General features: G+C 38.8%; 1 protein-coding gene across 1 annotated transcript in view; it reads left to right on the top strand.

Moving 5' to 3' along the window:
- The first annotated feature begins 771 nt into the window (after positions 1 to 771).
- Positions 772 to 17,509, top strand: part of LOC143009158 (homeobox protein PKNOX2-like) — an 85,228-nt gene continuing 68,490 nt past the window's right edge. Inside the window, exon 1 of the mRNA XM_076161171.1 lies at positions 772 to 788. The gene's annotated coding sequence lies outside the window, so the exon portion shown is untranslated. The remainder of the gene's footprint in view (positions 789 to 17,509) is intronic.

The following is a 17,509-nucleotide window of genomic DNA, read 5'->3' as shown; positions in this document are numbered from 1 at the left end:
AAAATGCACATTTAAAAAAACAAATTTACAATGATGGATTTTTCTCTACAATTTAGAAATAAAATGTTGCGCTGCCTGCTGCATGAAGACGCTGTTCACTAGTTTTTTCTCAGAGCAGCTCTGATTACACTTCTGCAAATAGACAGAGAGGCGAGAAAATTAGCAAATGAGCTGCTGACAACCCCCCCACCCATATTGTTATTCATCTGTTTTCCCAAATACATAATTATAGCTTTGTATCAAAAAATAAAATGTGTATCTAAGCAATGCAAACTATTGGTTACTATAGATTGTTTAGAATTTTTGTGTAAGCTTCTATATCTTTATAGTTTTAAATGGGGATTCTACCAATTTTATACAACAAATTCAGTTTACTAGTGTTGGGGAGGACAACTGAAGACTTAAGTTAAAAAAAGTAAAATAATTTCATCCAACTTTTTAGTAAGAACTTAAGCACCAACATGGGGAAGCCCTTGTGAACTCATCGCGGTCAGTTTCTGAGGGCGCATTAAAACGCATTTACGGTTCCACTAGTTTAAATGCAATGATCCTATACCAGCAGAGTTTCTCTCTTTCTCTTCTCGAGTCGTTGTGTTTTGCGGAGTGCTGTGATTCTTCTGTTTCCCACGGACACCTGAAGGCGTCGGGAGGCTGGTATTTGGAAAGCGGCGAGCAGGAGATGGAGATGGAGGTGGGAGGGGCCTCACATGTGTGACGTCAGCCGCTGTGTGGAGGAGTATAGGCTGTGCTGTCAGCCCAGTGTCAGTCTGATGAAGATTGGCATGCAGGTAAGCTGTCATTCATTTTCAATGTCAGTGCATGGGAGCAGGGCTTCAGCACTCCAGCGTCCTTTTCCCCCTTTCCCCCCCTTCATTACAAAAGGCAGGACATTATTCATAGAGTCAGACAGACAGCAGGGCCAGAGTGAGAGAGAGAGAGAGAGGGAGAGAGAGAGAGAGGAAGAGAGAGAGAGAGAGAGTGTGTGTGTGAGTGAGAGGGAGGGAGGAAGAGAGAGGGAGAGAGAAAGAAAGAGAGGGAGGGAGGGGGATGAGAAAAAAGAGAGAGGGAAAGCAGAGGAGATGCATTTTTGTGCTGGACTGAAAGACCAGTGGATTTTTTTTCTGTTGCTTGATGCGGCGTTTGGATTAAATAAAATGAATCGGTAATGTTTGTAAATGCGAGTATCGTCTGTAGAACGACCTGAATCTGAATTTTTCACGGCGGATGTTTTTGTGCAAAGCTGTAATTTTGCCATAACTATTAACATTAATATTTCCGATTAGATCGGTCAGAATAAGCGCGTGCAGGTAGCTGATTCTATTTGTCAGGCTTTGTCAGTCGGCACCTGAATGCCATATCACATTCTGCTTTATTTACGAACTAACAAGTCATTTGCTGGTGTGAACGTGTCCGTTTGGGAAAGTGTTTGTCGTCATTTTGGCGGAAGCGCACATTTCGGGCTGTATTTTCATAAAGAGAAGGGCTTTTGTTATGATTAGTAAAGTTGATACGCGTTGTAAAAAACGTACAAACCGCAACTATTTTATAATGAGCGGAAAATAACCCTGTGGTAAGGTTTGATTAAGTTAATTTTCCAGTTTGGTGTTCAAAGGAAATTCAATTCAGAATTTCACCGATTAGTTTTGTGTGCTTTTGTGTGTGTGACTGTGTCTCTGTGTGTGTGTGTTAAAAATAGAGCCCCGCATATATCTGAGGGGATATAAAGCCTAAATGTACATTTGCAAATTTAGCACTTTTATTTATGTTTTTGATTCTCCTAAGCTTTTACTCTAAAACTGTTGGTAAACTGGCAGCTTTCTTCAATGTCTGTTCACTGTCTCAGTATATTACCATCAGGTTTTTTTCAATAGTAGTTTAGTTTTTAATGCCTAACTTGTTTCTTGCATTTGATTAAACACTGTAAAGCAAACAATAAAGCTATCCCCTCACATGGCTTTATTTAAAAGGGCAAATTGCTCAATATTTCTCTGAATTCCTTTCTATGTTTTTACTTAAGTATTTTTGAAGAATTTTTCAAAAGTATTTTCATCACAGTGGGGTCTAATGTTTACTCTCAGCACTGCCCAGGCCTAAAAAAACTCCCAAGACTGAACACTGGCCTTCTTTGTGTGGCACTTTACCACTTTCTATTTCAGATTACCAGTTTATTCCACAATTGCTTGAAAGCACAGTTCACTCGTGTGTGTGTGTGCGCTTTAATAGAGCCGTGTCTGGTATGAGGCTTGCCTTAAACACCTGAACCCTGCTTATTTAAAAATTACCGTAATAAGTCATTTAAACGTTTTTGAGTAATTTATGACACATTTCTTGGGTGTCATGTGTGACTGGTACAATACTGCACAGTATACTGGACATTGTACTTCACCTTTTACAACTTGCAACTCTGTTAAAGTGTTCCTCCAACATCACGCCCTGGATCACTTAAATATGCCTGATCCATTTGTTTACCAATCATCTGCTTCCCTGAGAAATCACAATGGTGTTGTAGAGCACTATGTCACACACATTCGGCAGGTGCAGAATATTGAGCGTGAAATCCCATGAGGAGCTAAACTTGCACCCCCTTGTGAAAGTAAATGCAAATACTTTGAATGACACCGTTTGTGATTGGCTGTTTACCTTTTAACTTATTCAAAGGTTTGTGTACTTTTGTCAGTGGCTGAAAGTGTTCAAATCAACTAGGAATGAATCACGCACGCACGCACACACACACACACACACACACACACACACACACACACACACACACACACACACACACACACACACACACACACACACACACACACACACTACCCATCAGTAGAAAAGCAGCATCACAAATCACCCTCAGTGCTGTTTGTTCTTTCTTGTGATGTACCCCACACGGTTCTACATATTGTCAGATAGGGATAATGCCAATTTAGTTTATCCCTAAACCCTGCTGAGATCTTAATTGATGATTTGTGTCATTGGACAAGCAGCCCAGGGGCATATTTGAGGCTGCAAAATACTCTGACACTATTTGCATATTCCCATTCCTACTATATGAGTAAATTACATGATGAGGTGTGATGCTGTGCATTCCTGCAGCTTTTGAGGGGGGATAATCACTAATAAAGTGATTCAGTCACACTAAATGAAGGAAGGAAACAGAGCGAGGAGAGCATATGTTACAAACCAATTTAAGCATTTATGTATGGTCATAAAGCAATTGAGGAGATTAAACCACAAGGAAATGTGTTGTCGTTTCCTTTGCTTTTGCGTCTTATTCCACCCTGTATGATGCTATAGTCAAAAAATACATCATTTTGCTCTGAAGAACACAGATTTCTTAGGGGTCTCGTACAACTAATAGGCAAAACTTATTTTCTACCTTCTCTTGGCAGTCAGATAGCAAGATCTGTAATTGTTTTTGAGGGCTTCACTTTCTTAAATCAGCCTGGAAAAGAGAGTGAATGTTCAGAATTATTCATAAGGCCTTCGTCTGTTGGGTATCCTCAGCGGAGTGCATCAAGGTCCTGTTCCAGGCCCGTGAGCAATGTGATGTGGGGAGGTTTTCTCATGCTTAATATTGCAGGAATAGTTAAGACAATTGTGTTGTGTTGCATGTTTTGGTCCTGTCTGGACCCTCACAGGTCATGCCCACTAAGCCTGGTTGATCCCTATTGCTCTCAAGAGGAGGCCGAGGCCTGTTTATACCGTCAGACAGCACAGCTTAAGGACAGCCCTTGCATGCTTACCCTTGCTCATTCCACAGCCAGTGCTGCGTTGGCATGGCTCTAAGTAAGCCACCAGGGAGCAGGGTCGGAGAGAGATGGATTGGCTTGATTTATGCTCCAAGAGGAACACAAGGCAAATTTAACGATCCACCATACTGTCGACATCACGAAGCTTTGATTCTGAGAGCGCATAGAGTTGTCATGAAAATACATGCAGCGTATAGTTGGAAAACTGCAGACAGAAAATATCGTAATTGGTTTGGACCAATATTGCACAACCAGCAGATCTCTGCCAGATACAATTCTCCTATTTGGAAAAGCTTTCACACAGACGTTCTTCAACCTCTCACCTCTAAAAAATGAACCTCAAAAGAGTCTGGGAGACTGTTGGCTGACAGAGTATAGAATTATAAATATATTTTGGTTTCCATGAATTCATTTCAGAATTTGGATCATTACTGGCAGACCTTTCCTTACATGATACCCGCAGAAAACAATAGATTTTTAAAAGATTTGTGGTTATGTTGGTTATATTTTGTCGTTTCAAATATTGTCATGCTGCTTTATTCCTAAAGTGCCAATTAAGGGTTCACAGAGATGCTTCTGACGTCGACAATTTAGCAATTTTAAAATTAATTGCATCCAAAGGGACTTAAGGAAATATTGTATGTATAATCAACATCACTGCATTCTTAACCACCACAGATTATCTTTAAAAGCACAAAAATAATACCTGCACATGGACAAAATCTCAATAAAATGCACAGTGTGTGATTCAGGGACTAACTGGGTTTAGCACTCAATCAATTGGACCCATAGAAAGTCTCAAACAAACTTTTAGAAAGGCTCTTCTCCAGACACTAACGCGTGATGTTTGCTTGAAAAGGGTCTATAAAAGTGAACGCCGCAGCATGGAAGAAGTCATACAAAGGCTGTAGTCATTAGGTAATGATTTTAGCATCAGCACTCTGATTGCATTCCTTTTTGAGAAAGAGGAAATGAAAACCCAGCAGGGACACATTCCATAAACTAAGTCGAAGCCATGGCATAGAATAGTGTAGTCAAACAAGGCTTAGCTGTTTCAGCAGCGGGATGCACACACAGGTACAGTGTTTACCCTGAAAAATGTATCTCAAAGAAATAGGCTGTTTTCCTAGCTACCAGTGTCTTCATAACATATAAAATGCTTTTGATGTAATTTTTCCATGCAGTAAAAACAATTAAGACTAGTATTTTTAGACATCAATGGTTATTATTCAGGGATCAAGCACAAAATCAAATTAGCAACTGCTTATTATAAATTCTGCATTTAAAGACCTTTAACAAGACACCAAACCTCATTGTGCCTTTGGTTCTTATCTCTGGTGGAATGTAGATAATCCTAATAAATTAGTAGAGCTTCACACAGAGAAATATGAAGCCTGCCAGTAAATCCTGAATTTATTATATTTGAGAGTCCCTGTAACAGCTGAGCTGGGTGAGGTTCAAAATATTTGATTTGAATTCAATAGCAGATCAAAGCAGAGAAAATCCCACAAGCACTGTGTGGCGGCATATTGCGTCCCTCTAAAATGAAGAAATGCAAGGGCCAAAATGGTGTCTATTGAACAAAAATCTCCAAATCATCCCTTACTTAATACTCTTCAAGACGTAGATAAGTGTTATTGGTAGAGCACTGCGTGACATGTCATTGATGCAAACTTTCCCTACTGACCAACACATACTCACATGCACCAACCTTATTTGTTTCATAAAGATCTCATTGTGGTATACACACATGATATATATAAGTTCACATCAACTTAAATATTTCCAGAAAGGTAATTGCGGCTTTGATTTTGTTGCCAGCATACAGCTATTAATGTTGTTGCCTCTCTATGTCAGGCAGAATAACTTGAACTTAAACCAAAGACAAACCATTAAATTCTATTCTTATTGTCATTTAAATGGCTGTCTTGAAACCATTGCAATGCCTCAATGTGATAAAATATTGTTGATCCACTTTGACTCTCCTTTTCTGCACCACATCTGTGGACACAGAATGAAGTGTTGTCATAGTTAGGCTGTGGAACACAAATGCTTGCCAAACACTCGCTCATGAGCTTCATACTTTGTGGGTGTGTCTAATTTATTGCATTGCGGGTAAATTCACATGTGTGGTCATGGTGACAAAAATATGTTAGTAAATCAAATGTCTAATCATGAGTGAAGATTTCCGGCCAGGCTTGGCTTTGGCTTTGTCTGGTCTTCCCCCTTTAAAGCTCATTTTGAGAAATATTATTGCAGACGAGTGCTATTCCACACTTGGCTTCTGTGCGGCTATACATCATCTCAGACTACTTCCTGAAGTTGTCTTGGGTGAATTTATTTCTGTACAATATATTATTATTTTCCTCAAGACACTTTCTGAGCTCAAGACACAGCATGGGGGATGAAAAGGGTCCAATAATGATGAAAATCTTAACTCTGACAAAATGATGGTGGTTGGCCTTTTGAAATCACCCTACTTTGACTATTGGTATAGCAATCCATTGAAGTCTGCTGCACTTTGAATGGAAATGAAACGCCATTATAGTAGTGACCTCCAAAAGCCTATTTACTTGAGCACAGTACCATCTTTCAAAATCCTCTCCAAAGATATTATTCAAGTGTGTTGCTCTTTCTGCCACTCACATCTTCTCTGAATGTCTCAGCCTTTTGCACTCTAGGACACCATTGATTTGAAGGACAATATTTTCACTCGGTCTATAGCTACCCCTTTATTTTGACATTGGTCTCAGACAAAGTCTGCTCTCTATTCAAATCCATTTTTATACCTTGCTGTTTCTCTCCAAGTGGTCTTTGCAGATGCCTGATGAAATGCTCATTAGTGTGTAAGCACTCGGGTCTTTGGTGAAACTGCTGCAGATCAACAGACTTGAGTAAAAGCCTTGTACAGTGGCAAGGACAGAATAATTTGCCTTAATGCATTTTAGTGATCGCTCTTATTAGCTGCAAATGACTTCCTTTATGTAGTCCTTTCTCCTACTGTAAAAGTGTCATGATTTTATGACAGCACAGGCTTTAGTAGAAGTGCATTTCATTTTCCCTGTGAAGGCTTCATCTTTTACGGTATTTCATAAGACTATTCTTAAAGGAGTGCTATACTATTTTTTATTCCTGTATTACATTACGTTAAGGCTTTTGGCAACCTGGAGGCCGTAGTGCTGCAGGATTCCCGAGGCTCATATTAGTCGATTTTAGGACCCCTGGGATCTTCAGGCCTCTGACTATCTGAAATGCAGTACTAAGTCTCATGTCATTGTAGAGCTGAACTCTGTTGCCAGTAGCTCCTCACTTAAAGTAGTGCTAATGGTGCATTATAAAACTTAAAAGGCTTGTATAAAATAGCAATATACAGCTTTTGGAACAAGTAACAAACACACACACATAATACACTGTAAATTGATTTCTTATATAAAGTTATATTTATATATGTATAGTTTATATTTGTGTGTGATTATCATTTTCAAACGCAATTTGCTTGTTATTAGTTTGCAGTGCAAAACAGTACGACACACACAATGCATAAGTCACACATAACAAGCAAACTACAAATGTATAGCCCTTTCCATACATTCAGCATTCAGTTGGAATCATTTGCAATAGCTCGTAACATTTTGGCCAACATTTGATATGGATCAATTGTAAGTGCCGAAAAACAATTTGCACACTAAAGTAAATACGCTTTGGTAATTAATTTGACTCACCACCACTGATCATGGTGTTGATCTCACATTTGATGAAATGGGCTCATTGACTCTATCTGTGAGGGGTCTAACAGAATCTTGGGAATTTGAATGCATGGTATGACATGACTTGGGGTCTGAATAAACACATTTTCTTGCAGAATCATAGCTTGACTATTACAAACCTCATCTGTCTGTATGAAACACATGGAATGCAATGATTGCTGTCTTGGCCGTATTCATTGTCCTTGCTTTCTCCTCTCCTCACTTCATTACATTCAGGACATTATCACTTTGGCAGTTGGAGAGAGTATATGGGAACACGGAATAGAAAAAAAAGGACTGACATTAAGAGGACAATTGGGCACAGAATAGCTGATGGTTACTACACATCCATGTTTTCTAGTCCATAGTTTTCTACTGCTGGATCAACATGAAGATATCGTGTTCAAGTTCAAGGTTTGTGAATCTGAAAACCTGGCTATCCTTTTAAAAACATTTGGTGTTGTTTTTCCAAAATGTTCTCCGGACAACACTGGGCAATTTTTTGACAGGTTTCAGTCTGATCCTGTGTCAGGTTCGGCGTGAAGCTTAGTGATCATGATTTAAAGGGGACATAGGCAATGGATGACAGAGTTGTAGATGAATGTGAAGATAATCTGCATACTCCTCTGAGTCAGTTTAATGTTTTAATCCCATTCTAAGGTCCCTATATTTTACACTTTCTGAATGTATCTTGAAATTGCTGCTTGTGCGTATTTGTATAACCCTAAGTTGCTCTATTTATTAATTATACAATATTTCCTTCATCCCACTGCAGCAATTACCCAGTTATTAAATTTTAAATTCAGTCCAATATATCCAACAACTTCAAGTTTGACTTATTTTTTTTACTAATCCACAAGCAATTCATTCACATATTCAGCATTAATATCCTGTTAGATTTTGTTTCCAGGTTTTGATCACTGCCACGTTTCATCACATAAAAGTTTGATTTATAGCAAAATTTAAGCCAAAACAGTCACAGAAAAATTGAATTACTGTCAAGTCTCCGCTTCCTGTGATTTGTAGTGGCGAACCCATAATTTGCCAAAGAAAGCTGTGCCGTGTTAAGTATGTTTGCACAGTGGTGCGGGCTAACCACATGCCAGTTCTGATTTTAAAAGTGGTAATATTTAATGACTCTACAACACGCGTCTGATTATTGACGTTAAGCATTGCTCGTTCGTTTTAGTGTCCTTTCTGATGTGCTGCTGCTGCTGAGGAGAGCCAAGGCTTCAAGTCATGCAGCCTTTCATGGCACAATGTAAACATGTCAGATTTCTGGGTTGTGTGAAGAGGCTTGGGGACTGAAAGTGCACAATTATCATAACTCACATAGCATAGTGAAGAATATGATGAGGATTCAATTCATTTTTTCTGCATTCTTCATCTTTTAAAATGGTTTATGTGCAGGTTTTATACCATTATTGTGTTATTTTTACAATGCACTTCGTAACATTCTTATACAAGAAGGAAAATCTCCCAAAAAATTAAACAACAAAGCATATTTGTGTTATTGCATGTGCTGCAGACATGATTCTGCATGTTAATTGCTTTACTGTGAACTGAATGAAAAATGCAGACAAGAGCCCCATTTCGAACCAAGACTTCTTTCCACTACAAAGAATAATTACTTTTCCCAACTTCCTCTCCATAATTGGTTACCACTCTTTTATCTTATCTATGTGCGCATAATTATCACAGTCATCATATTAGATTATTTCATGCATAATAAATGAACTCAAACTGTGTGGGGTAATTAGCATGTTAGGATATGTGCCACGATAAGAGGTTTGCTCTTTCAGTGATTGTATTGTTCAAGACATTTCTGAAACATAAGAAATACAGAGTGAAATTCATTACAGTTGAAGGAAAATGTTTGTCTCACAAATTTCCACTTTTTAAGTATATTTTGTTGTGTCTGGATATGTTTGTGTGTGTCTGTCTGTGTGTGTGTGTGTATATGTATGCCTCCCCCATCTGTTTTGTGGCAATTTCTCATGTAAAGTAATGTACCTTGTAATGGGTTTTACCTTGTACTCGGGATCTAGAACAGACTGTAGTTTATATGCAGAACATATAACTAGGCATGGGGGTATCATGGGGAGTATTGTTAGAAGAAAGGCCAAAATAATACCTTACTTCTGCAGTTTCTGTTCTTAAGTCCAATCCAAATCACAGATGTGTATCAATTCAGATATACAGCTTTTATTTTTCAGTATTTTTCACAGTTGTTTTTTTTTTAAATTGTCGAAAATGGAAAAGTTGTCCCTATAATAACTTTGTGTCAAGAGTTTAAGTAAGTGAAGGCAGAGCAGCCATAAAACAGCATCCTAATTAACAGACAACAGCAACTCCTCTGTTCCAGATGAGGTAAACCTGCTGCTGGATGCTTTTACACCTCAATGCCGCCCTTCTTGGAAAGATTTCAGTAGTTTTAATGAAGGAGGCCAACCGGGACCATGTCCAGTTGTGATGCTTTGCCTGAAGTTATTCTGAAACTGCCTTTTAAACATAAAGCTGTTAAAAATGCAATATTTTCATACTTTCATTACCTAATTAAAGTCAAATTTTCACCAAGTCTGTATTAAAGATGTTTCAAAAGACAAAGTGAATGCTATGATAAGGAAACTTAAAGGTACATGCTGGTTTCTTGATTTCTATATGATCTGACTGTTCATGTGAGACATAGCCAGAATGTCCACAATGTAAAAGGTATCAAATGGTTTTATATTTAACTGAAGACATCAGATATCAATTTATTATTGCTAATATTTGCCGGCAAATCAACCTCTGAGATGATACATAACAGTGATTTAAAAAAAAAAAAATCATTGTTCATTAGGAAGTGACAGTTAAAAGTTACTCACTTGTTACTTCCTTTTTTTCACCAATGAACAACAAGAACAGCATCTTTTGAGGCCAAATGTTTCAGTTGCAGTTTTTTGGCTCTCCAGAGCTTTTGGCAACGACACCCTTTGCTAACCTGTGCCAAAGGCTGTAAAACATAATGAGCTATTTCAGTGCCGAGTATGTTTGTTTTTTTTAAATTCAGTGAGTTGTTGGGAGTTGAGTTCCAATGTGATGAAAATAAGTTATTAAAATATTGTCATCACAATGTGTTCAAGTACTATTTGGAGTTGTTAATGCTGCTGATAAAAGAAGAATAATGATAAAGTCGGTGCTTCTATGGTGTCATAATAGATTTGGTTTGTCATAAGAGATGTTTTGGTGAATTTGTGGCTTGCGAGGAGGTTTGAATCTGCTGCCATTGTTTACAAAGCAATGCAGTGTCTTGGCTGTGGGACTATTTTTTTTCTCAGCGTTCGCTTGGAATGACTAATAGATTCATTTAAAGTTAATGTACTGTGTGAAAGTATTTATTTCTTTATAGGCTAATAAGCGGGATAACGTTCTGTCAGCGTGTGATTCGGGGTGATACAAGACACTTCAGCTGCTCCTCCTCTCCTGATTGCCCTGTCTGAGTTCATTCCACGATAATCACACGCTGACAATATGTTATCCCTTACAGATAATATATTTTAATAAAAACTTAAATAATAATCCAGATTAAATTTACAGACGGGGTGACATTGAAGGAGTTCAGTAAATTATCACTGATGACAAACTACACATGACTGATATGAGTGGAAAATAATAACGTACCTCATTGACACAGGCATACACACACACACACACACACACTCACACCTCCCACTCCCTCTATAGCTTCATAAAGGTTCATCTCCAAAGAGTGATGATGGCTCTGTGCTATAAGTGAATTATAAACAGCTGCCAAGCCAGTGTAGGGGTAAATTCGGCAGCGTGATGGTGGGACTGTGTCATGCTCTTACAAGACTCGCACCGAGCGAGGAGAGAAACCTTTCTGCACCGACAAGCTGGTGCCAATAATCTCCCCCCCCACTCATTCCACTTCCCCCGGTCAAGGTCTTGATACCTCTGTGGTATGTAAGTGGCATCACTCCCCGCTGGCATCACTTCAGCATTGCTACACTGTCAGTGCGGTGTAAATGGGAGTCTGAAATCTGATAGTGCTGATTGAGGGTCACATTTGTTAGTTTGGTCTTAAAGGAATAAAAGGGATACAGTCACTTTTTCAGTTGATTGGTCAGTTGGGTCAGTATATCTAACAGTGCAACACATTAAGCTCTAACGCGCCACACTAACACTTTGTGATGACTGATTGTTGGCTCCGTGCTAACATTTTAGCATAATCCATGTTGAAAGATAGGCGCCATGCTAACACTTTAGCATTCACAACGTTGAGTGAAAGGCGCCGTGCTACTACATCAGCATTCACAGTGTAGAGTGATTGGCCCCATGCTAACACTTTAGCAATCACAACGTGCTGTGAAAGGGATAATTCCATCACTATAAAAGTATATGATGACTAATGTCTGACTCCGTGCTTACATTAACAACTATGCTGAGCAGTGAGACAGAAGGGGGGCATTTGATGACTAAAATGATTTAGATGTTGGTGTACAAGTTGGTGTACAAGTTGATTTTAGTATCTCTTTAGTTAAATTTGTATAAAGAACTTTATTATGAATAAGAACATACAGGAATATACAGTCATACAAGGATATAAATCATCATGTTAATGTTTACAGAAATGTTGTTTATAGTTCATAAAGTTTATAAGTCCAGGCAGCAGATGGAATGTGTTTTTACCTTGATAGAAAACTCTTTGGGAAGTCTTGAGATGTCTTCAAACTGGAGATAAGTGTTGAAATGACCTGCAGGTATTTCCAACACATATTAATGTCTTCAATCCAAAAGACACATTTAAGAATTACATAAGATTACACAAGTGGCATAAAGTATATCATCCCATGGGGGACACATGAGGATTTTGGTGTTGAGGTTATATCGGGGTTAAATTGGAATGGGCTGATCTCTAAACAAAACTGTATATTTAAATGGGTAAAGGTCAACAGGGAGGCAGGGGCTAGGAGAGTGGCTGCCAGTCGAGCTCTGAAGGTGAGACATAACAGGGAAGGAGATGAAGGATGACTTGCACCTGCCTCCTGACGGCCACTTTGAAATACTTATATGTGTGTGTACGAGCGAGAGAGATTGAGGAAAGATGTTGAGAGAGATTGATTGAGAAAGTGCTGTCTGAGTGTTTCCTTCATACGTGAGTGTGTGTGTTTTATGCATTTGACTTTTTTCCAAAAGTGTGTGTTCGTGTGATTCCCTCGTCCTCTCTCTCTCTCTAGCCCCCACCCCCTCGCTCTCCAAACCCACTACTGCTGTCCCCTTTTCCTTGCGGTCAGTGGTATTTATAAACTACCATAGACATTTAATACAGATGGCAGAGCACCTCTCAATTTTAAAGACTATTTTCTGTGCTTGGAAATGGACAGAAAGTGCTTCAACTACTACGAATATGGAGCAGAGGCGGGCTGTGAAATAAGTGGTGCATTTATAATATATGGAAATGCATAGCAGAAACTACTCAGAATACCTGACCATCAGGTAATACTATAGGTTTAGTCCATAGGGATACAGTGCATTTATGCATTTATTGAAATATTATGTGGAACGGTTAAAAACCTACAGCAGAGATCCAGATTACAGTGAAAGAGTTAACATTATTTCTTTGCATTCTCAACAGAATAGGGAGAAAGGAACCTCACTTCAGACACTGATGAGGAGTTACTTGCTGTCTGTTCTGCTTTGGCCTCTCTCTGCCAAGTCCTTTCAGTTTAAATCTCATATGCCAACCCTGTCTGTTTATTCAGAGACAACAAAACAAAGTCTAAATGCTGCAAAAGTGATCACTGCCAAATTGCATAATTGCATCTTACAATGGATATATGTAAATAATGATACCATAGTGGAAACATTTGGCACACAATAGCCTTCAAATTCCTGACACAAATAGGGTATTGCGGCTTCTATTGAAAAGGTTGTATTTCCAGAAAAGGACAAAAGATGTAACTGAAAGTCTAATCTTTGTATACTCTTATGAGCTCCATTGTCATTTGTTCAGAAGTTAAACAACCCTGTATGTTTCCCACAATAGCTGATGTGGTTGCACACAGTACAGCAGTAGAGGTTTCCTTTCTTTCTGCTGATGTTATTATTTACTGTTGAAGTTATACTAATATCAATTAATGTCGTAATGATTGCTAAATCTAATTATGACAATGTCACCTCGTTTTTGACCTGCAATTATATTCTCCCCTGTATGGCAATGAGTGCAAAAACAATTGAAATACAATTCAAATTGAATTGAAATTGTTTCATTCTTCCACATAAACTGTATCAAAATCCAATCAGCATTGGATATGGACAACAGAACAAACACACAAATGAGCAGACTTATACTGATCCATACCCATGTCTGTTCAACCCATCATACGGCCATAATTGTGCCAACAGGGTTGATTAATTTCACTCACTTTCTCTGCACATCAATTTATTTCATGCAAGTTCTTGAGATTGATATGCCATTTTCTTGGTAATGGAGGGCACTTTTTCATGATGTTGTCATTCAGATTTGCATTGACAAGAAATGAAGCTATGATTAGCATATTGTTTGTTGTGTTATTGGAATGGAAAATTGAAAGGAAATACTTGAGGTGGATATTGTATATGGCACTTGGTGAGCTATAGGCCTTTTCAGAGAAACAAGGGAGGAAGATTCCACCAGGGCTTTTTCTGTCGCGTCTCCTTTAGTGTGTGTTCGATCAGAGAGTCGAGACAGCTGGTGTGAAGCTTCATGGCATACATTGATTTCATGATCACTATATGACTTTTCCCATTCTGTTTACCTCATGTTGTATGCATGTGTAGACATACACTATCCATAGAGTACGCATGCGCCTGGCCCTACGGTGTTCATGTGAATGATGTACTGTATGTGTTTGAACTGTGGCTTGGAGTGGGGAAAATAAATCTTAGAGTTATAATTGCAATTATATCCATCATAGCAAGTCATGTAAGGCCAAATTCATAATAATAATCATAATCATAATCAAGGCAAACCTGTGGCAAATAATGTGTGATAAGAGGAAAACATAAGCATCAATAATCATAGACATAGACATTTAAGAAACATTTAAGCTGTGCGTATTTTTGTATTTCAATAAAATATCCTTTTAGAATTTTACATCATCACTAGTTTAGTGATGTACATCATGGTCATTTCTCTGTATTTGTAGGGACTTGAAGTATATGTTGTTTAATGTGACATCTTACACTTCAAGTCAAATCGGGCTGTTTTCCTGCTGAAAACTTGAACACATCAATATTTCACCCCACCTTGGTTTGAGTTTGATGAAATAACATTCTTGACACAAACCAGATGGTTTTCAAACAGGCTGCAGAAGTCTGTGAGGAAACAACATTTGAACTATTAATACGCAAAATGAATGGGACAATACAAGGAAAACATTGTGCAATACTCAATAAATTAACCATGGCCAATCATGGCTGTATTCAGTATTCTTCATTCTATATTTAACATCCTGGTTCCCGGCTCCCGCCCTGCTTGTACCAGAGAGGAGGATACAAATTTTTTTTTTAAAATACAGTGTGCTGGAATTTAAAAAGACTGTCGTCCCTGTAGTCCCCCCCCCCACACACACACTCCCTTTCTAAATCCACACATTGCGGCAGTATCCTCAATTGGAACTTGACTGTGATGTCAGTTTTGGTATGAAGAATCAGAGCTTCAGCTCCACCAGGGCCTGTGGCCGCCAGCATGACAGCCAGCTTCTCCTCCTGGACGAGCAGAGCCAGTCTACTCTGGAACCAGAGAAAGGATACAATTCCTACCAAACGATACAATTCCTACCAAAATGAGTTAAGATACCCTTGCTGTGCAGTTATGGATTTTTCCAGGCTGCAAAAGTATCTATCTTAACTTAAGTCATTTAGTGTAGTATTGAGCCTTAAAATAGAGTGGGTTTGTCGAGCATGAAAACATCAGCTAATGTAGTGATATAATTAAACCTTTCCGTTATTGAACAATCTTACAATCTTACATACGGTTATCTTAATACTACCTCTAAAAACCGACTTACTCCAACATTACAGTGACAAAATCTTTTAATTTGTTTTCAGACTGACTAAGATACTAATACTCAGATCTATGTTAAATAACCAATCGAGATGAAGTTTATACTATGTGAAGCAGTTTACTCATATCAAATGTAGTTTAGATAAGACTACACAGAACAAGAAACACAGAAACAACTAGAAGCAAGCAACAAGTCCCTTTGCCTTGAACCACTACTACGCCTAGACATGCTAAAGTAATGATAAAACATGCAAAAATAATGTAAGGGGGAATATTTCGAATAACTATTGCAGGAAGAAAAGCAAGATGGGTTTAAACTACAAAAATAATCAGTCCAAAAACTTTGGCCAAAGGGCTCGCTGAAGCCCACCCGAAAGTTGGGTCATCCTGTTTTCTTCTCTGTAAGTGAAAGAGCATATGAGTACAGAGCCCAGTCTCACTAGAGCCTAAAGGGCTTTGCTTAGCCTGGTGCTGATAATACAAGCTATGTGCACAAGCTGCTGCTGCTCCTGCTTACTTTATTTTTATTGCATTTGGGAAGTTGGGCTGAAATATAATAACTACAGTGGACACTGAGAAATATGCAATGTTTAGAATTAAGCTGAATTTCATTGAAAGGTTGATGGAATGAAGCATGTTGATGTTGCCATGAGGAAAGGAGTTTAGATCAAGGCCAATACACATCATTGTATATCCTCCACATGTCCAGTAGAGAAACCTGTCAGACATTAGACTCTGATATTGTCTTGGAAAAGTCTAGTCTGTTATTCAGTACCAAACATTTGATTGTTGTTGCACCTTTAATCTTTTCAAGTGCTTAACACTTTTTCACATCATTAGCCTCCAGGCAGATGATCTCTTTTGTCCTGATTGCCTGCAGATTGTGTTTTTTCCCTTCTTTTTGAGGCAATTACATTCATTTAAAAGAGGAATCCACCGGTGGCACTGAAGACTGGAACTTCTTTTCCAAGTCTCTAAAAGGAGGAGAAATGAGAATGGCTTCTTTTTGTTTGCTCAAGCCATCCTGACTCATCACGATAGGGGTATTTTTAGCGGTGGATTCCTGTTTGGCTTTCCCCCACTGTTCACAAGGGGCTATCATGTTCTGTGAGACAGGGAGGAATAATCCATGTTAAATATCAGCCAAGAGTCGATCAGTGGCGGAGACACAAAGTTATACAGCCTTGTATCATGCTGAAATCTATAGCTTTGTGTGTGTATGTGTGTTTGTTGTGTTATTTATCTTATTTCTAAGGTGTCAGTGAAAGTGTCGGAGTCTGTGTGCAATTGAGAAGACAGGCTTAATTGCATGATTGTACGTGTAAGCATGTATGTGTGTAGTCTTAAGTGTGTGTGTTTGTGATGTGTTTTGTCTGGCACAGCTGCTTGTATCAGCTGCATGCTCGTTAAATGTTGGGCTTAAACCCGCGGTGACGCCACGCCAGCTCTGGTTACGCTCGTGGGAATACCTGCCATTGTCATCTTGAGCCCTTATAAATCCCTGGAACTCTGCAGCCCCAAAATCCCCAAAGGGTTGACGCTAGTGGAGACCACAAAATATAGAGCTTCAGGAAACCATCCACATCGAGCACGAGTAGTGACTGAAGACAGTAGCAACTTAAGGTTGTCTTTTCTTTGCTGTCTTTGAGAGTTCTCTGATTATTGTGTTATATGCATATGATACTGTACCCCAGATTTCCAAGTGCAGTGAAAGCTCGCCAAGAATTGTATTGTCCCACATGTGTAAACCCCACATACAGCTCAGGTTAGTCCTTCTGGGCGCTGTACAATAGTGTGTAAACCCCCACAGTGTCTGATTCCTCCCTACGAAGGTGGCCAAGTGACCCGATATCCTGTTTGTCAGGAGAACAGAAATATTTCTGATTGTTGCACATCCTGTCGGTCAGTGATCTGTGGCAAATACAGCTGCCGGGCATAAAAACTTATTTAGCCTCTATTGTACG

Source organism: Genypterus blacodes, unplaced genomic scaffold (assembly GCF_046128005.1).
Source record: "Genypterus blacodes isolate CSIRO-AG114 ecotype Tasmania unplaced genomic scaffold, CSIRO-AGI_Gbla_v1 ptg000111l_1, whole genome shotgun sequence".
In the NCBI taxonomy this organism is placed as follows: Eukaryota; Metazoa; Chordata; class Actinopteri; order Ophidiiformes; family Ophidiidae; genus Genypterus; species Genypterus blacodes.
Note: the sequence above shows the minus strand (reverse complement) of the source record. Positions and strands in the feature narration are given on the sequence as shown.